We start from the raw sequence: 24446 nt of genomic DNA on the forward strand, positions 1-24446 counted from the left end.
TTGGATATCACATCTCATGTTATAGGAAGGGTCTCAGGTTTGGTATAAGCATTGAGATATCACATCTCTGCTATCGGAAGTGTCTCAGGATTGGAATGGGAAGGAGTTGGATATCCCATCTCATGTTATAGGACGGGTCTCAGGTTTGTTATTAGAATCATTGAGATATCATATTGCATGCTGTAGGAAGGGTCTAAGGGTTGGAATGGGAAGGACTTGGATATCACATCTCATGCTATAGATAGGCTCTTAGGTTTGGAAAGGGAAGGAGTTGGATATCACATTTCATGTTAGAGGAAGGATCTCAGGTTTGGTATTAGAAGCATTGAGATATCACATCTCATGCTATAGGAAGGGTCTCAGGATTGGAATGGGAAGCAGTTGGATATCACATCTCATGCTATAGGAAGGGTCTCAGGTTTGGTATAAGCATTGAGATATCACATCTCATGCTATAGGACGGGTCTCAGGATTGGAATGGAAGGAGTTGGATATCACATCTCATGTTATAGGAAGGATCTCAGGTTTGGTATTAGAAGCATTGAGACATCACATCTCATGCTATAGGAAGGGTCTCAGGGTTGGAATGGGAAGGAGTTGGATATCACATCTCATCCAATAGGAAGGGTCTCAGGTTTGGAATGGGAAGGAATTGGATATCACATCTCATGTTATAGGAAGGATCTCAGGTTTGGTATTAGAAGCATTGAGATATCACATCTCATGCTATAGTAAGGGTCTCAGGATTGGAATGTGAAGGATTTGGATATCACATCTCATGCTAAAGGAAGGGTCTCAGGTTTGGTAGAAGCATTGAGATATCACGTCTCTGCTATCGGAAGGCTCTCAGGATTGGATTGGGAAGGAGTTGGATATCACATCTCATGCCATAGGAAGGGTCTCAGGTTTGGTATAAGCATTGAGATATCACATCTCTGCTATCGGAAGGGTCTCAGGATTGGATTGGGAAGGAGTTGGATATCCCTTCTCATGCTATAGGAAGTGTCTCAGGTTGGAATGGGAAGGAGTTGGATATCACATCTCATGTTATAGGAAGGGTCTCAGGATTGGAATGGGAAGGATTTGGATATCACATCTCTTGCTATAGGAAGGGTCTCAGGATTGGAATGGGTAGGAGTTGGATATTACTTTCTTGCTATAGGAAGGGTCTCATGTTTGGAATGGGAAGGAGTTGGATATCACATATGCTATAGTTAGTGTCTCAGGTTTGGAACGGGAAGGAGTTGGATATCACATCTCATGTTATAGGAAGGGTCTCAGGTTTGGTATAAGCATTGAGATATCACATCTCTGCTATCGGAAGCGGCTCAGGATTGGAATGGGAAGGAGTTGGATATCCCATCTCATGTTATAGGACGGGTCTCAGGTTTTTTATTAAAAGCATTGAGATATCATATTGCATGCTGTAGGAAGGGTCTAAGGATTGGAATGGGAAGGACTTGGATATCACATCTCATGCTATAGATAGGCTCTCAGGTTTGGAAAGTGAAGGAGCTGGATATCACATTTCATGTTAGATGAAGGATCTCAGGTTTGGTATTAGAGGCATTGAGATATCACATCTCAGGCTATAGGAAGGGTCTCAGGATTGGAATGGGAAGGAGTTGGATATCACATCTCATGCTATAGGAAGGGTCTCAGGTTTTGTTATAAGCATTGAGATATCACATCTCATGCTATAGGAAGGGTCTCAGGATTGGAATGGAAGGAGTTGGATATCACATCTCATGTTATAGGAAGGATCTCAGGTTTGGTATTAGAAGCATTGAGACATCACATCTCATGCTATAGGAAGGGTCTCAGGATTGGAATGGGAAGGAGTTGGATATCACATCTCATGCTATAGGAAGGGTCTCAGGATTGGAATGGGAAGGAGTTGTATATGACATCTCATGCCGTAGGGAGGGTCTCAGGTTTGGTATAAACATTGAGATATCACATCTCTGCTATCGAAAGGGAATCAGGATTGGAATGGGAAGGAGTTGGATATCCCATCTCATGTTATAGGAAGAGTCTCAGGTTTGGTATTAGAAGCGTTGAGATATCACATCTCATGCTATAGGAAGTGTCTCAGGATTGGAATGGGAAGGACTTGGGTATCACATCTCATGCTATAGGGAGGGTCTCAAGTTTGATATTAGAAGCATTGAGATATCACATCTCATGCTATAGGAAGGGTCTCAGGTTTGGTATAAGCAGTGAGATATCACATCTCATGCTATAGGAAGTGTCTCAGGATTGGAATGGGAAGGAGTTGGATATCACATTTCATGTTATAGGAAGGATCTCAGGTTTGGTATAAGCATTGAGATATCACATCTCTGCTATCGGAAGGGTCTCAGGATTGGAATGGGAAGGAGTTGGATATTCCCATCTCATGTTATAGGAAGGGTCTCAGGTTTGGTATTAGAAGCATTGAGATATCACATCTCATGCTATAGGAAGGGTCTCAGGATTGGAATGGGAAGGACTTGGATATCACATCTCTTGCTATAGGGAGGGTCTCAAGTTTGATATTAGAAGCATTGAGGTATCACATTTCATGATATCGGAAGGGTCTCAAGATTGGAATGGGAAGGAGTTGGATATCACATCTCAAGCTATAGGAAGGGTCTCAGGATTAGTATGGGAAGGAGTTTGATATCACATCTCATGCCATAGTATGGGTCTCAGGTTTGGTAGAAGCATTGGGATATCACATCTCATGTTTTCGGAAGGGTATCGGGATTGGATTTGGAAGGAGTTGGATGTCACATCTCATGCTATAGGGAGGATCTCAAGTTTGATATTAGAAGCATTGAGATAACAAATCTCATGATATCGGAAGGGTCTCAGGATTGGAATGGGAAGGAGTTGGATATCACATCTCATGATAAAGGAAGGGTCTAAGGTTTGGAAGGGGAAGGATTTGGATATCACATCTCATGTTATAGGACGGGTCTCAGGTTTGGTATTAGAAGCATTGAGATATCAAGTCTCATGGTATAAGAAGGGTCTCAGAATTGGAATGGGAAGGAGTTGGATATCACACCTCAAGCTATAGGAAGGGTCTCAGGATTGGAATGGGAAGGAGTTTGATATCACATCTCATGCCATAGTATGGGTCTCAGGTTTGGTAGAAGCATTGGGATATCACATCTCATGCTATCGGAAGGGTATCCGTATTGGATTTGGAAGAAGTTGGATATCCCATCTCATGCTATAGGAAGGGTCTCAGGTTGGAATGGGAAGGAGTTGGATATCACATTTCATGTTATAGGAAGGGTCTCAGGATTGGAATGGGAAGGACTTGGATATCATATCTCATGCTATAGGACGGGTCTCAGGTTTGTTATTAGAATCATTGAGATATCATATTGCATGCTGTAGGAAGGGTCTAAGGATTGGAATGGGAAGGACCTGGATATCACATCTCATGCTATAGATAGGCTCTTAGGTTTGGAAAGGGAAGGAGTTGGATATCACATTTCATGTTAGAGGAAGGATCTCAGGTTTGGTATTAGAAGCATTTAGATATCACATCTCATGCTATAGGAAGGGTCTCAGGATTGGAATGGGAAGTAGTTGGATATCACATCTCATGCTATAGGAAGGGTCTCAGGTTTGGTATAAGCATTGAGATATCACATCTCATGCTATAGGACGGGTCTCAGGATTGGAATGGAAGGAGTTGGATATCACATCTCATGTTATAGGAAGGATCTCAGGTTTGGTATTAGAAGCATTGAGATATCACATCTCATGCTATAGGAAGGGTCTCAGGATTGGAATGGGAAGTAGTTGGATATCACATCTCATGCTATAGGAAGGGTCTCAGGTTTGGTATAAGCATTGAGATATCACATCTCATGCTATAGGACGGGTCTCAGGGTTGGAATGGGAAGGAGTTGGATATCACAACTCATCCAATAGGAAGGGTCTCAGGTTTGGAATGGGAAGGAATTGGATATCACATCTCATGTTATAGGAAGGATCTCAGGTTTGGTATTAGAAGCATTGAGATATCACATCTCATGCTATAGGAAGGGTCTCAGGATTGGAATGTGAAGGATTTGGATATCACATCTCATGCTAAAGGAAGGGTCTCAGGTTTGGTAGAAGCATTGAGATATCACGTCTCTGCTATCGGAAGGTTCTCAGGATTGGATTGGGAAGGAGTTGGATATCCCTTCTCATGCTATAGGAAGGGTCTCAGGATTTGAATGGCAAGGAGTTGGATATCACATCTCATGCCATAGGAAGGGTCTCAGGTTTGGTATAAGCATTGAGATATCACATCTCTGCTATCGGAAGGGTCTCAGGATTGGAATGGGAAGGAGTTGGTGTTAAGACGGATTTCTGAACTCTGTCCTGGTGGCGCAGAAGTTCAGAAGGCCAACCTAATTACTTGGAACAGGGTAACCTCTGGACGAGCCAGACCAATCAAGGTAGCGATCGCGGCGGTCAAGACTAGGTCTCAAGAGGGGTGAGGGTGACTGAAAGCCCGCAATGAGCACACAAAGCAAGAGCGCTTACAAACTACTCCAAACAGTTGTTATATCAAAAATATATACACATTTATTTTAAGGCCTTTAAAATAATGACCGTAGCGAAAAAATCACAATATCACAGTATTAAACCAACACATACCATATCAACACAATATATATACAAATATGACAGTCTTAAGCATTAGAGGCACGAAATGTGTAGTCCACCTGCCAGGGAAGGAAAACAGGCAGTGCGATAACGCTTTAGACTCAGTTCGCCTTCAGAGGCACCTAACTAGATGGAAGTCCGAGCCCTGCGAAGAGTGGAGCCTTGTGCTCAAAGTACCTGCCACGCCGGTGCCAACGGGCAAAAGGAGAAGCTCTTCGGAGGAAGTCAGGCAGTTCGGGTTAGTGCACAGCAGAAGGAGAACAGGTTCCGCAACTCAAGCGCAGCCTCCACAGCGAGCAGAAGCAGAGCGCGAGTACGGCAAAAGGGTGCTGTTTTTACACAGCAGGGAAAAGCAATGGGATACTGCAGGAGGGCGACCAGATCCTAGCTATACTACTCACCGGTCCCCGAAGCAAGCAGACCCAGGCTTCTCCACGTTAGTTTCAGCAGCTGGAAGGTTCAGAAGAGCAGGGAACGCCTCGTAGTCGTGTAGAGCAAAAAGACGTCCCAATCGACGAAACCGGCACAGTTTGTTGCCGCAGCAGGACAACGGAGCGGCCGTGTGTATTCGAGCCAAATGTACACTCCTCCCTTCAGACTTGTGAACGCCAAGTGTACGAAGCGTGGGAGAGTGACAAGGACTCGAAATACAACACAACCTGGCGGCGGTTACAGAGCAGGACTCCCTTGTAAACTGGTCAGTCAACTGGATGGCCCAGAGACACTTCCGAAGGCTTACTTGGCAGGAGATGATGAAGTCGCCGGGAATAGCTGTTCCTGCTATTCCAAAGGTCGAAGAACCAGTACAGGCCTTCTGGTTCGATCAAAGGAGGAAAGGGTTTCACAGGACGACAGCAGTGCAAAGGAGGATTCCTTCAGCGGGTCACCAGCGATTCCTCGGTCCAGCCTCGTGGTTGCAGGATACTTGGCTCCTGTATTCCTTCGTTCGTGAGAACTCAGGAGATCGACATGGTAGTGGTGTTTCCAGCCCCCTCTTATCCACGGTTCCCTTCGCGCCAAAACGGAGGGGAGCCAATGGGAGATCCGCTCATCAACACACATACCATACGTGGACCAATCACGGACCACGGTGGTCCCAGGCATTCACACCACCCTAGACTCTCTGGCACCCAGGATGTGTATTGGGACCAGACATCCCAGCCCACACCCTGGAGGCACACAAACGACATGTAGAAGCCCGCGAAAGCAACCACGTTTCGCGGGAAAGTACATGCCCAAATAAGGAAGGCCCCGGGTCGCTCGACCTGGGGAAGGTGAAGGGAGCAAGACGGTCAGTGGACAAGACAAAGGAGCCTCGTGGTCTGGCCATTTTGGGAGCCAAGCCACCATTTTGGGTTCAGTGCGAAAAACGTGCTCAGAACGCCAAAAGGAGCTCAAAATAAACAAAACGATCGCTGCCACCATTCCAGTCCCTGAATGACTTGCACCGATCAAATACCATCCTAAAAGAGTATCTAGGGCCTGTAGAAGGCTAGAGACCCAAGAGAGCTGTAACTTAGCTTACAGTGCCCTCTTGTGTCATGTTGCACTAAAGCCGCAACATGATAAAAGAAACTACGGGAAACAGCGTTCCCCGGTACTGGCTGTCTTAAGGGCATGTCAGTTTCCCCGTAAGAAAGGAGCGAAAGCCCAGAGGAGTGCGGCAGAAGGTGGCACTTCTCTGGCAAAGTCAAGAACAAGGTGAAAACAACAGCAAAAAGTTTAGGGGTTGCCACATGGAAGGAAAATTACCTACAATTACGAAATCTTTCCTAACACTCGCCCCTCCCAGACTATGGACAGGGGGAACTAATCCACCCCTGGATGAGTCTCTTGTTCAGGTCGGTTAAACATTCTGGACAACCCAGCAGCATTGCTATGTTGGACACCTGGCCTATGCTCAATAGTGAAGTCGAAGCCTTGTAGACTTATGGACCACCTAAGCAACTTTGGATTCTCCCCCTTCATGTTCATTAGCCACTTTAACGGCTTATGGTCAGTTTGCACAGTGAAGTGGGTCCCATAGAGGTAGGGCCTCAGCTTCCTTAGGGCCCACACAACAGAGAAACATTCTTTCTCTACCGTGGACCATCTGAGATCTCTGTCCTTAAGCTGGCGACTAATAAAACCGATAGGGTGTTCCTTACCCTTCTCATCTACTTGTAATAGTACAGCTCCTATCCCAGTGTCAGAGGCGTCCGTCTGCACGATAAAAGGTCTTTGATAATCAGGGGCCCTAAGGACAGGGGCCTGGCACAAGGAGTCTTTTAAGCCATTGAAGGCCTTCTCACACTCGTCGGTCCAAGTTACCTTCTTGGGTTTCTTCGGAGTTGTGAGGGCAGTCAGAGGAGCAGCTATGGTGCCATAGTCTGCCACAAAATTGCGGTAATACCCCGTGAGTCCTAAAAAGGCTCTCACTTGGGTTTGCGTAGTGGGGGTAGGCCAGTCTTGTACTGCTTGTACCTGACTGAGTAGAGGCTGTCTCCTCCCTCCACCTACTTCATGTCCAAGGTAAACCACTGAGCCTTGTCCATTTTGGTGAGGGGCCACTTGGACCCCCTCAAAAGAGCTATCTGAAGGACTGCTTGGGAACAGGTCAGGGAGAGGTTCAGACTCCTCTCCCGCAACGTCTGAAGCCAGTAGCAGTGCTGCGATTTCGACGCTTGGGCCGAAGCCTTCAGCCTATTCGCGTGAAACACTTTTGGAGCCTGTCCAGGCCTTCCAAGGTCCACTGAATAGTTAACCTCACCCAGGGGCTCCACCACTGGGTAAGGGCCTGACCATTTGTCCTGTAAAGCTCGAGGCCTTATGGGATTCATGATCAGGACTTGCTGACCAAGTGTAAAGTTGATGAGGGAAGCTTTCTGGTCGTACCAATGTTTCACCAGCGCTTGCCCTGCCTTCAATTTATCACTAGCCAAGCCCATCAGAAGTACCATCCGTTTTCTGAGCCCTAGCACATAATCAACTACGTTGGTAGTAACAGGGGGAGTGGGCATCTCCCATCCCTCTTTGACGATGGCTAAGGGTCCCCGTACGGGATGACCGAACAGAAGTTCGAAGGGGCTGAAGCCAACACCCTCCTGTGGTACCTCTCGGTAGGCAAACAGTAAGCATGAAACAAGAAGATCCCATTTTCTTCTCTGAGGCTCCTCCAGAGCCCCAATCATGCTCTTTAACGTCCTGTTGAAACGCCCCCCCAGACCATTGGTCTGGGGGTGGTATGCAGAAGAGAACCTGTAGGTGACCCCACATTCTTTCCACATAGCCTGCCTATACTTCGACATAAAGTTGCTGCCATCATCCGGCACAACTTCTTTAGGGAAGCCAACCCTAGTAAATATGCCGAGTAAAGCTTCTGCAACTGACTTGGCAGTTACAGTTTTCCATGGGATGGCCTCAGGATACCTGGTTGCATGGTCGACCAGCACCAGGATAAACCTATTGCCCGAGGATGTTTGCGGGTCAAGGGGACCAACCATGTCGATCCCTACCCTTTCAAATGGTACCCCCACAACTGGGAGCGGTACCAACGGAGCTTGGATTGTCGCGCCAACCTTACCAGACAACTGGCAGGAGGCACAACTCCTGCAGTGACTTTCTACTTGCACCCCCATCTTGGGCCAGTAGAAGTGCATGGATAACCTTTGCTTGGTCCTCTTCATACCAAGGTGACCAGCAAGGGGAACTTCATGCGCCAACTGCAGGAGGAAGGGCCTAACAGCAAGGGGAACCACCAACCTCCTATGGTCTCCTTCTGTAGACTCTGTGGGCTCACTATACAGGAGTCCACCTTCCCAATAAATCCTATGCTTCCCAGGAGGTTCACCCTCAAGCTGGGAGCAGGCCTGTCTCCTTAGGCCTTCCAGAGATGGGCACTCACGTTGGCCTTTACTGAATTCGTCCCTATCAGGACCTCCTTCAACTAACAAGTCTTTTAGTTCAGGATGATCGTTGGGGTCGAATACTTCAGGCATCGCCACCTCCTCGTCAGGCCCGGGCGATTGACCAACTTCCTCCACCGCAGTGGTAGGCGAGCTCGGGGGAATATTCGCTTTCCCTCGTTTTGACTTATAGACTCCTTTCGCCTTGGGTTTCCCCTTCGGCTGGGGCGGCGTATTGGACTTGGCCAATGCTGCCCGTGCTTGAGACCGTGTGTAGGGTCTTTCGGCAGTGTCTCCTACGAGCCCTAAAGCTCTGAGATCATTACCTAACAAGACCTTTCCCGGGACGTTTCTCTGAATGCTCACTGGAATCCTGACTGCTGTACCATTTAAAGTAAGATTTACAGGTATTACTGGAAACATACGGAGGGGGCCGTCAGCCAACTTAGTGGGCATCAGAGTAGCTCTGGCAACTTCCTCTGAGTCTACCAAGGTAGAATCCACTACAGTGCGACTGCACCCACTATCCCTAAGAGCTGGAGTATCCACTCCAGTGATCAGCACACTGTCTTTAAAGTAGTGCTTGGTATTATCCGGAATCCTAGCATAAGCCTCTGCGACTTTCAGCTCCCAGGAACCTAGGGACACTAAAACTACCTCAGCCTCTATTCCGCTGGGAAACGAATCTGAGGAGAAGGATGCTCCTGTAATCTCTTCTTCCTCGTAGGAGGAGAAGGCCAGATTAGCGGAGTGGACCCCCAAAGGTCTAACCTTACACCGGGGATCCCCCTTCACATGGTCAGTTGCTCCACAAGAAAAACAAGCCCCAGTGGGTCTGTTTATGTAGGGAGGCTTATTGTAACCAGAGTTCTGTTGCGGAGGCGGACCTCCACTACCCTGTGAGTTCTCTTGTGTCTTACCCTTATTTTTCTTTTTGTGGCCCTTATGGGAAGAAGATTTAGCAGATTCCCCACCCTCCATATCTTTGGACTTTTTCCCTTCCTCCTGCTTACCAGGATGAGTTTTGTCCTTATGGGACACTCGATGTGACACCCATAAATCTGCTGCAATGGCCAGCTTCTTAGGATCTATCTCCTTCGAATCGGCCAAATGCTGCTTAAGCTCCGGGGAAGAAGAACCAAAAATGTGTTCCAGCATGACAAGATTTATCATGCCTTCGAAGGTAGAAACCTTATAACCTTCGACCCAACCAGTTAAGTTTTTCAAAGATTCAGCGACATAAGATACCCAAGTACCACCTTCCTTTTTCTTATACTCTCGAAAACGCTTTAAATATTGGGCCGGAGTCTTCCCAAACTTTAAAATGAGAGTTTGCTTTAACATTGCGAAATCAGCTCGCTCAGCCTTCGACATTTCCATAATGGCACTACAGCCAGAATGGGGCAGTCTGCTGAGTAACCACGCAATCTTATCAGCATTGTCAACTTTCTGAACTTCGCATGCATACTCAAACGCATTCAGCCAGTCCATAATGTCATTCCGTTCTTCATACACACTGAGCAGATCTTTTGGAAACCGTGGATGAGAGGAGGCCCCAGACCCATGTCCAGGACCCTGGGACCCATTTGCAACCTGAAGCTTGGCCAGTTCCAACTGGTGATCCCTGTCTTTCTGTTTTTCTGCCTGTTTGATTTTTAGTTTGGCTATGCTGAATTCAAGCTCCTGCTGCCTAAACCGCAGCTCTTGCTTCTTGAATTCAAGCATAGCATCCCCATCAACACTGGCAGAGGAAACATTAGACATCTCGTCCTCCCTGTCCTCGTGGTCGCGATGGATCAGTGCAGCGGCAGAACCGTCGGTTCTACCAGTGAGAGCAGCCCCACCACCTTCTGCACTGTCCTCAGAAGTTATAGCGTCAAGCTGCGCTTCTTGCCACGCCACGATTCTTTGGATCATTTCCAATTTAGTGCCTTGAGAGGAAACACCTCTCTTCGCACACATCTTCTTCAATGTTTCTGATTTGGAAGCATTTAAAGTTAACAAGGTATTTGTTTCCATACTGTTTGATAGGACTATGGCCTTTTTAAAGTTTTACTACAACAATTCACTACGTGTACTGGTTGGAATAACCTGAAATGCCTTAGTTCGAGCGCAACACTGGATACCCTCAGTCGTATCCCACCGCTGTACACCAATTTGTTAAGACGGATTTCTGAACTCTGTCCTGGTGGCGCAGAAGTTCAGAAGGCCAACCTAATTACTTGGAACAGGGTAACCTCTGGACGAGCCAGACCAATCAAGGTAGCGATCGCGGCGGTCAAGACTAGGTCTCAAGAGGGGTGAGGGTGACTGAAAGCCCGCAATGAGCACACAAAGCAAGAGCGCTTACAAACTACTCCAAAGAGTTGTTATATCAAAAATATATACACATTTATTTTAAGGCCTTTAAAATAATGACCGTAGCGAAAAAATCACAATATCACAGTATTAAACCAACACATACCATATCAACACAATATATATACAAATACGACAGTCTTAAGCATTAGAGGCACGAAATGTGTAGTCCACCTGCCAGGGAAGGAAAACAGGCAGTGCGATAACGCTTTAGACTCAGTTCGCCTTCAGAGGCACCTAACTAGATGGAAGTCCGAGCCCTGCGAAGAGTGGAGCCTTGTGCTCAAAGTACCTGCCACGCCGGTGCCAACGGGCAAAAGGAGAAGCTCTTCGGAGGAAGTCAGGCAGTTCGGGTTAGTGCACAGCAGAAGGAGAACAGGTTCCGCAACTCAAGCGCAGCCTCCACAGCGAGCAGAAGCAGAGCGCGAGTACGGCAAAAGGGTGCTGTTTTTACACAGCAGGGAAAAGCAATGGGATACTGCAGGAGGGCGACCAGATCCTAGCTATACTACTCACCGGTCCCCGAAGCAAGCAGACCCAGGCTTCTCCACGTTAGTTTCAGCAGCTGGCAGGTTCAGAAGAGCAGGGAACGCCTCGTAGTCGTGTAGAGCAAAAAGACGTCCCAATCGACGAAACCGGCACAGTTTGTTGCCGCAGCAGGACAACGGAGCGGCCGTGTGTATTCGAGCCAAATGTACACTCCTCCCTTCAGACTTGGGAACGCCAAGTGTACGAAGCGTGGGAGAGTGACAAGGACTCGAAATACAACACAACCTGGCGGCGGTTACAGAGCAGGACTCCCTTGTAAGCTGGTCAGTCAACTGGATGGCCCAGAGACACTTCCGAAGGCTTACTTGGCAGGAGATGATGAAGTCGCCGGGAATAGCTGTTCCTGCTATTCCAAAGGTCGAAGCACCAGTACAGGCCTTCTGGTTCGATCAAAGGAGGAAAGGGTTTCACAGGACGACAGCAGTGCAAAGGAGGATTCCTTCAGCGGGTCACCAGCGATTCCTCGGTCCAGCCTCGTGGTTGCAGGATACTTGGCTCCTGTATTCCTTCGTTCGTGAGAACTCAGGAGATCGACATGGTAGTGGTGTTTCCAGCCCCCTCTTATCCACGGTTCCCTTCGCGCCAAAACGGAGGGGAGTCAATGGGAGATCCGCTCATCAACACACATACCATACGTGGACCAATCACGGACCACGGTGGTCCCAGGCATTCACACCACCCTAGACTCTCTGGCACCCAGGATGTGTATTGGGACCAGACATCCCAGCCCACACCCTGGAGGCACACAAACGACATGTAGAAGCCCGCGAAAGCAACCACGTTTCGCGGGAAAGTACATGCCCAAATAAGGAAGGCCCCGGGTCGCTCGACCTGGGGAAGGTGAAGGGAGCAAGACGGTCAGTGGACAAGACAAAGGAGCCTCGTGGTCTGGCCATTTTGGGAGCCAAGCCACCATTTTGGGTTCAGTGCGAAAAACGTGCTCAGAACGCCAAAAGGAGCTCAAAATAAACAAAACGATCGCTGCCACCATTCCAGTCCCTGAATGACTTGCACCGATCAAATACCATCCTAAAAGAGTATCTAGGGCCTGTAGAAGGCTAGAGACCCAAGAGAGCTGTAACTTAGCTTACAGTGCCCTCTTGTGTCATGTTGCACTAAAGCCGCAACACGATAAAAGAAACTACGGGAAACAGCGTTCCCCGGTACTGACTGTCTTAAGGGCATGTCAGTTTCCCCGTAAGAAAGGAGCGAAAGCCCAGAGGAGTGCGGCAGAAGGCTGCACTTCTCTGGCAAAGTCAAGAACAAGGTGAAAACAACAGCAAAAAGTTTAGGGGTTGCCACATGGAAGGAAAATTACCTACAATTACGAAATCTTTCCTAACAGTTGGATATTCCCATCTCATGTTATAGGAAGGGTCTCAGGTTTGGTATTAGAAGCATTGAGATATCACATCTCATGCTATAGGAAGGGTCTCAGGATTGGAATGGGAAGGACTTGGATATCACATCTCATGCTATAGGGAGGGTCTCAAGTTTGATATTAGAAGCTTTGAGATATCACATCTCATGATATCGGAAGGGTCTCAGGATTGGAATGGGAAGGAGTTGGATATCACATCTCATGATAAAGGAAGGGTCTAAGGTTTGGAAGGGGAAGGATTTGGATATCACATCTCATGTTATATTACGGGTCTCATGTTTGGTATTAGAAGCATTGAGATATCAAGTCTCAGAGTATAGGAAGGGTCTCAGAATTGGAATGGGAAGGAGTTGGATATCACATCTCAAGCTATAGGAAGGGTCTCAGGATTGGAATGGGAAGGACTTGGATATCACATCTCATGCTATAGGAAGGCTCTCAGGTTTGGAAGGGGAAAGAGTTGGATATCACATTTCATGTTAGAGGTAGGATCTCAGGTTTGGTATTAGAGGCATTGAGATATCACATCTCATGCTATCAGAAGGGTCTCAGGAATGGAATGGGAAGGAGTTGGATATCACATCTCATGCTAAAGGGAGGGTCTCAGGTTTGGAAGAGGAAGGATTTGGATATCACATCTCATGTTATAGGAAGGATCTCAGGTTTGGTATTAGAAGCATTGAGATATCACATCTCATGCTATCGGAAGGATCTCAGGTTTGGTATTAGAAGCATTGAGATATCACATCTCATTCTATCAGAAGGGTCTCAGGATTGGAATAGGTAGGAGTTGGATATCACATCTCATGCTAAAGGGAGGGTCTCAGGTTTGGAAGGGGAAGGATTTGGATATCACATCTCATGTTATCGGAAGAATCTCACGTTTGGTATTAGAAGTATTGAGATATCATATCTCATGCTATAGGAAGGGTCTCAGGATTGGAATGGGAAGGAGTTGGATATCACATCTCATGCTATAGGAAGTGTCTCAGGATTGGAATGGGAAGGACTTGGATATCACATCTCATGCTATAGGTAGGGTCTCAAGTTTGATATTAGAAGCATTGAGATATCACATCTCATGCTATAGGAAGGGTCTGAGGATTGGAATGGGAAGGAGTTGGATATCACATCTCATGCTATGGGAAGGGTCTCAGGTTTGGTATAAGCAGTGAGATATCACATCTCATGCTATAGGAAGTGTCTCAGGATTGGAATGGGAAGGAGTTGGATATCACATCTCATGTTATAGGAAGGATCTCAGGTTTGGTATAAGCATTGAGATATCACATCTCTGCTATCGGAAGGGTCTCAGGATTGGAATGGGAAGGAGTTGGATGTTCCCATCTCATGTTATAGGAAGGGTCTCAGGTTTGGTATTAGAAGCATTGAGATATCACATCTCATGCTATAGGAAGGGTCTCAGGATTGGAATGGGAAGGACTTGGATATCACATCTCATGCTATAGGGAGGGTCTCAAGTTTGATATTAGAAGCTTTGAGATATCACATCTCATGATATCGGAAGGGTCTCAGGATTGGAATGGGAAGGAGTTGGATATCACATCTCATGATAAAGGAAGGGTCTAAGGTTTGGAAGGGGAAGGATTTGGATATCACATCTCATGTTATATTACGGGTCTCACGTTTGGTATTAGAAGCATTGAGGTATCAAGTCTCATAGTATAGGAAGGGTCTCAGAATTGGAATGGGAAGGAGTTGGATATCACATCTCAAGCTATAGGAAGGGTCTCAGGATTGGAATGGGAAGGACTTGGATATCACATCTCATGCTATAGGAAGGCTCTCAGGTTTGGAAGGGGAAAGAGTTGGATATCACATTTCATGTTAGAGGTAGGATCTCAGGTTTGGTATTAGAGGCATTGAGATATCACATCTCATGCTATCAGAAGGGTCTCGGGAATGGAATGGGAAGGAGTTGGATATCACATCTCATGCTAAAGGGAGGGTCTCAGGTTTGGAAGGGGAAGGATTTGGATATCACATCTCATGTTATAGGAAGGATCTCAGGTTTGGTATTAGAAGCATTGAGATATCACATCTCATGCTATCGGAAGGATCTCAGGTTTGGTATTAGAAGCATTGAGATATCACATCTCATGCTATCAGAAGAGTCTCAGGATTGGAATAGGAAGGAGTTGGATATCACATCTCATGCTAAAGGGAGGGTCTCAGGTTTGGAAGGGGAAGGATTTGGATATCACATCTCATGTTATCGGAAGGATCTCACGTTTGGTATTAGAAGTATTGAGATATCATATCTCATGCTATAGGAAGGGTCTCAGGATTGGAATGGGAAGGAGTTGGATATCACATCTCATGCTATAGGGAGGGTCTCAGGATTGGAATGGGAAGGACTTAGATATCACATATCATGCTATAGGGAGGGTCTCAGTTTTGATATTAGAAGCATTGAGATATCACATCTCATGCTATCGGAAGTGTCTCAGGATTGGAATGGGAAGGTGCTGGATATCACATCTCATGCTAAAGGAAGGGTCTCAGGTTTGGAACGGGAAGGATTTGGATATCACATCTCATGTTATAGGAAGGGTCTCAGGTTTGGTATAAGCATTGAGATATCACATCTCTGCTATCGGAAGTGTCTCAGGATTGGAATGGGAAGGAGTTGGATATCCCATCTCATTTTATAGGACGGGTCTCAGGTTTGTTATTAGAATCATTGAGATATCATATTGCATGCTGTAGGAAGGGTCGAAGGGTTGGAATGGGAAGGACTTGGATATCACATCTCATGCTATAGATAGGCTCTTAGGTTTGGAAAGGGAAGGAGTTGGATATCACATTTCATGTTAGAGGAAGGATCTCAGGTTTGGTATTAGAAGCATTGAGATATCACATCTCATGCTATAGGAAGGGTCTCAGGATTGGAATGGGAAGCAGTTGGATATAACATCTCATGCTATAGGAAGGGTCTCAGGTTTGTTATTAGAATCATTGAGATATCATATTGCATGCTGTAGGAAGGGTCGAAGGGTTGGAATGGGAAGGACTTGGATATCACATCTCATGCTATAGATAGGCTCTTAGGTTTGGAAAGGGAAGGAGTTGGATATCACATTTCATGTTAGAGGAAGGATCTCAGGTTTGGTATAAGCATTGAGATATCACATCTCATGCTATAGGACGGGTCTCAGGATTGGAATGGAAGGAGTTGGATATCACATCTCATGTTATAGGAAGGATCTCAGGTTTGGTATTAGAAGCATTCAGACATCACATCTCATGCTATAGGAAGGGTCTCAGGGTTGGAATGGGAAGGAGTTGGATATCACATCTCATCCAATAGGAAGGGTCTCAGGTTTGGAATGGGAAGGAATTGGATATCACATCTCATGTTATAGGAAGGATCTCAGGATTGGTATTAGAAGCATTGAGATATCACATCTCATGCTATAGGAAGGGTCTCAGGATTGGAATGTGAAGGATTTGGATATCACATCTCATGCTAAAGGAAGGGTTTCAGGTTTGGTAGAAGCATTGAGATATCACGTCTCTGCTATCGGAAGGGTCTCAGGATTGGATTGGGAAGGAGTTGGATATCACATCTCATGCCATAGGAAGGGTCTCAGGTTTGGTATAAGCATTGAGATATCACATCTCTGCTATCGGAAGGGTCTCAGGATTGGATTGGGAAGGAGTTGGATATCCCTTCTCATGCTATAGGAAGTGTCTCAGGTTGGAATGGGAAGGAGTTGGATATCACATCTCATGTTATAGGAAGGGTCTCAGGATTGGAATGGGAAGGATTTGGATATCACATCTCTTGCTATAGGAAGGGTCTCAGGATTGGAATGGGTAGGAGTTGGATATTACTTTCTTGCTATAGGAAGGGTCTCATGTTTGGAATGGGAAGGAGTTGGATATCACATATGCTATAGTTAGTGTCTCAGGTTTGGAACGGGAAGGAGTTGGATATCACATCTCATGTTATAGGAAGGGTCTCAGGTTTGGTATAAGCATTGAGATATCACATCTCTGCTATCGGAAGCGGCTCAGGATTGGAATGGGAAGGAGTTGGATATCCCATCTCATGTTACAGGAAGAGTCTCTGGTTTGGTATTAGAATCATTGAGATATCACATCGCATGCTGTAGGAAGGGTCTAAGGATTGGAATGGGATGGACTTGGATATCACATCTCATGCTATAGGTAGGCTCTCAGGTTTGGTATAAGCATTGAGATATCACATCTCATGCTATAGGAAGGGTCTCAGGATTGGAATGGGAAGGAATTGGATATCACATCTCATGCTATAGGAAGGGTCTCAGATTTGGTATAAGCATTGAGATATCACATCTCATGCTAAAGGAAGGGTCTCAGGATTGGAATGGGAAGGAGTTGTATATGACATCTCAGGCCATAGGAAGGTTCTCAGGTTTGGTATAAGCATTGAGATATCACATCTCTGCTATCGGAAGGGTCTCAGGATTGGAATGGGAAGGAGTTGGATATCCCATCTCATGTTATAGGAAGGGTCTCAGGTTTGGTATTAGAAGCATAGAGATATCACATCTCATGCTATAGGAAGGGTTTTAGGATTTGAATGGCAAGGAGTTGGATATCACATCTCATGCCATAGGAAGGGTCTCAGGTTTGGTATAAGCATTGAGATATCACATCTCTGCTATCGGAAGGGTCTCAGGATTGGATTGGGAAGGAGTTGGATATCCCTTCTCATGCTATAGGAAGTGTCTCAGGTTGGAATGGGAAGGAGTTGGATATCACATCTCATGTTATAGGAAGGGTCTCAGGATTGGAATATGAAGGATTTGGATATCACATCTCTTGCTATAGGAAGGGTCTCAGGATTGGAATGGGTAGGAGTTGGATATTACTTTCTTGCTATAGGAAGGGTCTCATGTTTGGAATGGGAAGGAGTTAGATATCACATATGCTATAGTTAGTGTCTCAGGTTTGGAACGGGAAGGAGTTGGATATCACATCTCATGTTATAGGAAGGGTCTCAGGTTTGGTATAAGCATTGAGATATCACATCTCTGCTATCGGAAGCGGCTCAGGATTGGAATGGGAAGGAGTTGGATATCCCATCTCATGTTATAGGAAGAGTCTCTGGTTTGGTATTAGAATCATTGAGATATCACATCGCATGCTGTAGGAAGGGTCTAAGGATTGGAATGGGATGGACTTGGATATTACATCTCATGCTATAGGTAGGCTCTCAGGTTTGGTATAAGCATTGAGATATCACATCTCATGCTATAGGAAGGGTCTCAGGATTGGAATGGGAAGGAATTGGATATCACATCTCATGCTATAGGAAGGGTCTCAGATTTGGTATAAGCATTGAGATATCACATCTCATGCTAAAGGAAGGGTCTCAGGATTGGAATGAGAAGGAGTTGTATATGACATCTCAGGCCATATGAAGGTTCTCAGGTTTGGTATAAGCATTGAGATATCACATCTCTGCTATCGGAAGGGTCTCAGGATTGGAATGGGAAGGAGTTGGATATCCCATCTCATGTTATAGGAAGTGTCTCAGGTTTGGTATTAGAAGCATAGAGATATCACATCTCATGCTATAGGAAGGGTCTCAGGATTGGAATGGGAAGGACTTGGATGTCACATCTCATGCTATAGGGAGGGTCTCAAGTTTGATATTAGAAGCATTGAGATAACAAATCTCATGATATCGGAAGGGTCTCAGGATTGGAATGGGAAGGAGTTGGATATCACATCTCATGATAAAGGAAGGGTCTAAGGTTTGGAAGGGGAAGGATTTGTATATCACATCTCATGTTATAGGACGGGTCTCAGGTTTGGTATTAGAAGCATTGAGATATCAAGTCTCATGGTATAAGAAGGGTCTCAGAATTGGAATGGGAAGGAGTTGGATATCACACCTCAAGCTATAGGAAGGGTCTCAGGATTGGAATGGGAAGGAGTTTGATATCACATCTCATGCCATAGTATGGGTCTCAGGTTTGGTAGAAGCATTGGGATATCACATCTCATGGTATCGGAAGGGTATCAGTATTGGATTTGGAAGAAGTTGGATATCCCATCTCATGCTATAGGAAGGGTCTCAGGTTGGAATGGGAAGGAGTTGGATATCACATTTCATGTTATAGGAAGGGTCTCAGGATTGGAATGGGAAGGACTTGGATATCATATCTCATGCTATAGGACGGGTCTCAGGTTTTTTATTAGAATCATTGAGATATCATATTGCATGCTGTAGGAAGGGTCTAAGGATTGGAATGGGAAGGACTTGGATATCACATCTCATGCTATAGATAGGCTCTTAGGTTTGGAAAGGGAAGGAGTAGGATATCACATCTCATGTTATAGGAAGGATCTCAGGTTTGGTATTAGAAGCATTGAGACATCACATCTCATGCTATAGGAAGGGTCTCAGGGTTGGAATGGGAAGGAGTTGGATATCACATCTCATCCAATAGGAAGGGTCTCAGGTTTGGAATGGGAAGGAATTGGATATCACATCTCATGTTATAGGAAGGATCTCAGGTTTGGTATTAGAAGCATTGAGATATCACATCACATGCTATAGGAAGGGTCTCAGGATTGGAATGTGAAGGATTTGGATATCACATCTCATGCTAAAGGAAGGGTCTCAGGTTTGGTAGAAGCAATGAGATATCACGTCTCTGCTATCGGAAGGGTCTCAGGATTGGATTGGGAAGGAGTTGGATATCCCTTCTCATGCTATAGGAAGGGTCTCAGGATTTGAATGGCAAGGAGTTGGATATCACATCTCATGCCATAGGAAGGGTCTCAGGTTTGGTATAAGCATTGAGATATCACATCTCTGCTATCGGAAGGGTCTCAGGATTGGAATGGGAAGGAGTTGGATATTCCCATCTCATGTTATAGGAAGGGTCTCAGGTTTGGTATTAGAAGCATTGAGATATCACATCTCATGCTATAGGAAGGGTCTCAGGATTGGAATGGGAACGACTTGGATATCACATCTCATGCTATAGGGAGGGTCTCAAGTTTGATATTAGAAGCTTTGAGATATCACATCTCATGATATCGGAAGGGTCTCAGGATTGGAATGGGAAGGAGTTGGATATCACATCTCATGATAAAGGAAGGGTCTAAGGTTTGGAAGGGGAAGGATTTGGATATCACATCTCATGTTATATTACGGGTCTCAGGTTTGGTATTAGAAGCCTGAGACCCTTCCGATAGCAGAGATGTGATATCTCAATGCTTATACCAAACCTGAGACACTTCCTATGGCATGAGATGTGATATCCAACTCCTTGCCATTCAAATCCTGAGACCCTTCCTATAGCATGAGAAGGGATATCCAACTCCTTCCCAATCCAATCCTGAGACCCTTCCGATAGCAGAGACGTGATATCTCAATGCTTCTACCAAACCTGAGACCCTTCCTTTAGCATGAGATGTGATATCCAAATCCTTCACATTCCAATCCTGAGACCCTTCCTATAGCATGAGATGTGATATCTCAATGCTTCTAATACCAAACCTGAGATCCTTCCTATAACATGAGATGTGATATCCAATTCCTTCCTATTCCAAACCTGTGACCCTTCCTATTGGATGAGATGTGATATCCAACTCCTTCCCATTCCAACCCTGAGACCCTTCCTATAGCATGAGATGTGATGTCTCAATGCTTCTAATACCAAACCTGAGATCCTTCCTATAACATGAGATGTGATATCCAACTCCTTCCATTCCAATCCTGAGACCCGTCCTATAGCATGAGATGTGATATCTCAATGCTTATACCAAACCTGAGACCCTTCCTATAGCATGAGATGTGATATCCAACTGCTTCCCATTCCAATCCTGAGACCCTTCCTATAGCATGAGATGTGATATCTCAATGCTTCTAATACCAAACCTGAGATCCTTACTCTAACATGAAATGTGATATCCAACTCCTTCCCTTTCCAAACCTAAGAGCCTATCTATAGCATGAGATGTGATATCCAAGTCCTTCACATTCCAACCCTTAGACCCTTCCTACAGCATGCAATATGATATCTCAATGATTCTAATAACAAACCTGAGACCCGTCCTATAACATGAGATGGGATATCCAACTCCTTCCCATTCCAATCCTGAGACACTTCCGATAGCAGAGATGTGATATCTCAATGCTTATACCAAACCTGAGACCCTTCCTATAACATGAGATGTGATATCCAAATCCTTCCCGTTCCAAACCTGAGACCCTTCCTTTAGCATGAGATGTGATATCCAGCTCCTTCCCATTCCAATCCTGAGACACTTCCGATAGCATGAGATGTGATATCTCAATGCTTCTAATATCAAAACTGAGACCCTCCCTATAGCATGATATGTGATATCTAAGTCCTTCCCATTCCAATCCTGAGACCCTCCCTATAGCATGAGATGTGATATCCAACTCCTTCTCATTCCAATCCTGAGACCCTTCCTATAGCATGAGATATGATATCTCAATACTTCTAATACCAAACGTGAGATCCTTCCGATAACATGAGATGTGATATCCAAATCCTTCCCCTTCCAAACCTGAGACCCTCCCTTTAGCATGAGATGTGATATCCAACTCCTTCTCATTCCAATCCTGAGACCCTTCCTATAGCATGAGATATGATATCTCAATACTTCTAATACCAAACGTGAGATCCTTCCGATAACATGAGATGTGATATCCAAGTCCTTCCCATTCCAATCCTGAGACCCTTCCTATAGCTTGAGATGTGATATCCAACTCCTTCCCATTCCAATTCTGAGACCCTTCCTATACTATGAGACTTGATATCTCAATGCTTCTAATACCAAACCTGAGACCCGTAATATAACATGAGATGTGATATCCAAATCCTTCCCCTTCCAAACCTTAGACCCTTCCTTTATCATGAGATGTGATATCCAACTCCTTCCCATTCCAATCCTGAGACCCTTCCGATATCATGAGATGTGATATCTCAAAGCTTCTAATATCAAACTTGAGACCCTCCCTATAGCATGAGATGTGATATCCAAGTCCTTCCCATTCCAATCCTGAGACCCTTCCTATAGCATGAGATGTGATATCTCAATGCTTCTAATACCAAACCTGAGACCCTTCCTATAACATGAGATGGGAATATCCAACTCCTTCCCATTCCAATCCTGAGACCCTTCCGATAGCAGAGATGTAATATCTCAATGCTTATACCAAACCTGAGATCCTTCCTATAACATGAGATGTGATATCCAACTCCTTCCCATTCCAAACCTGAGACACTTCCTATAGCATGAGATGTGATATCTCACTGCTTATACCAAACCTGAGACCCTTCCCATAGCATGAGATGTGATATCCAACTCCTTCCCATTCCAATCCTCAGACCCTTCCTATAGCATGAGATGTGATATCTCAATGCTTCTAATATTAAACTTGAGAACCTACCTATAGCATGAGATGTGATATCCAAGTCCTTCCCATTCAAATCCTGAGACACTTCCTATCCTATAGCATGAGATGTGATATCTCAATGCTTCTAATACCAAACCTGAGACTCTTCCTATAACATGAGATGGGATATCCAACTCCTTCCCATTCCAATCCTGAGACCCTTTTGATAGCAGAGATGTGATATCTCAATGTTTATACCAAACCTGAGACCCTTCCTACGGCATGAGGTGTCATATTCAACTCCTTCCCTTTCCAATCCTGAGACCCTTCCTATAGCATGAGATGTGATATCCAACTCCTTCCCATTCCAATCCTGAGACCCTTCCTATAGCATGAGATGTGATGTCTCAATGCTTCTAATACCAAACCTGAGATCCTTCCTATAACATGAGATGTGATATCCAACTCCTTCCATTCCAATCCTGGACCCTTCCTATAGCATGAGATGTGATATCTCAATGCTTATACCAAACCTGAGACCCTTCCTATAGCATGAGATGTGATATCCAACTCCTTCCCATTCCAATCCTGAGACCCTTCCTATAGCCTGAGATGTGATATCTCAATGCCTCTAATACCAAACCTGAGATCCTTCCTCTAACATGAAATGTGATATCCAACTCCTTCACTTTCCAAACCTGAGAGCCTATCTATAGCATGAGATGTGATATCCAAGTCCTTCCCATTCCAATCCTTAGACCCTTCCTACAGCATGCAATATGATATCTCAATGATTCTAATAAAAAACCTGAGACCCGTCCTATAACATGAGATGGGATATCCAACTCCTTCCCATTCCAATCCTGAGACACTTCCGATAGCAGAGATGTGATATCTCAATGTTTATACCAAACCTGAGACCCTTCCTATAACATGAGATGTGATATCCAACTCCTTCCCGTTCCAAACCTGAGACCCTTCCGTTAGCATGAGATGTGATATCCAGCTTCTTCCCATTCCAATCCTGAGACACTTCCGATAGCATGAGATGTGATATCTCAATGCTTCTAATATCAAAACTGAGACCCTCCCTATAGCATGATATGTGATATCTAAGTCCTTCCCATTCCAATCCTGAGACCCTTCCTATAGCATGAGATGTGATATCTCAATGCTTCTACCAAACCTGAGACCCTTCCTTTAGCATGAGATGTGATATCCAACTCCTTCCCATTCCAATCCTGAGACCCTTCCTATAGCATGAGAGGTGATATCTCAATACTTCTAATACCAAACCTGAGATCCTTCCGATAACATGAGATGTGATATCTCAATACTTCTAATACCAAACCTGAGATCCATCCTATAACATGAGATGTGATATCCAAATCCTTCCCCTTCCAAACCTGAGACCCTCCCTTTAGCATGAGATGTGATATCCAACTCCTTCCCATTCCAATCCTGAGACCCTTCTGATAGCATAAGATATGATATCTCAATGCTTCTATACCAAACCTGAGATCCTTCCGATAGCATGAGATGTGATATCTCAATACTTCTAATACCAAACCTGAGATCCTTCCTATAACATGAAATGTGATATCCAAATCCTTATCTTCCAAACCTGAGACCCTCCCTTTAGCATGAGATGTGATATCCAACTCCTTCCCATTCCAATCCTGAGACTCTTCTGATAGCATAAGATATGATATCTCAATGCTTCTATACCAAACCTGAGATCCTTCTGATAGCATGAGATGTGATATCTCAATACTTCTAATACCAAACCTGAGATCCTACCTCTAACATGAAATGTGATATCCAACTCTTTCCCCTTGCAAACCTGAGAGCCTTCCTATAGCATGAGATGTGATATCCAAGTCCTTCCCATTCCAATCCTGAGACCCTTCCTATAACATGAGATGTGATATCCAACTCCTTCCCGTTCCAACCTGAGACCCTTCCTATAGCATGAGATGGGATATCCAACTCCTTCCAAATCCAATCCCGATACCCTTCCGATAGCATGAGATCTGATAACCCAATGCTTCTACCAAACCTGAGACCCATACTATGGCATGAGATGTGATATCAAACTCCTTCCCATTCTAATCCTGAGACCCTTCCTATAGCTTGAGATGTGATATCCAACTCCTTCCCATTCCAATTCTGAGACCCTTCCTATACCATGAGACTTGATATCTCAATGCTTCTAATACCA

This window comes from Ambystoma mexicanum, chromosome 13 (assembly GCF_040938575.1).
Source record: "Ambystoma mexicanum isolate Mex_15411 chromosome 13, UKY_AmexF1_1, whole genome shotgun sequence".
In the NCBI taxonomy this organism is placed as follows: Eukaryota; Metazoa; Chordata; class Amphibia; order Caudata; family Ambystomatidae; genus Ambystoma; species Ambystoma mexicanum.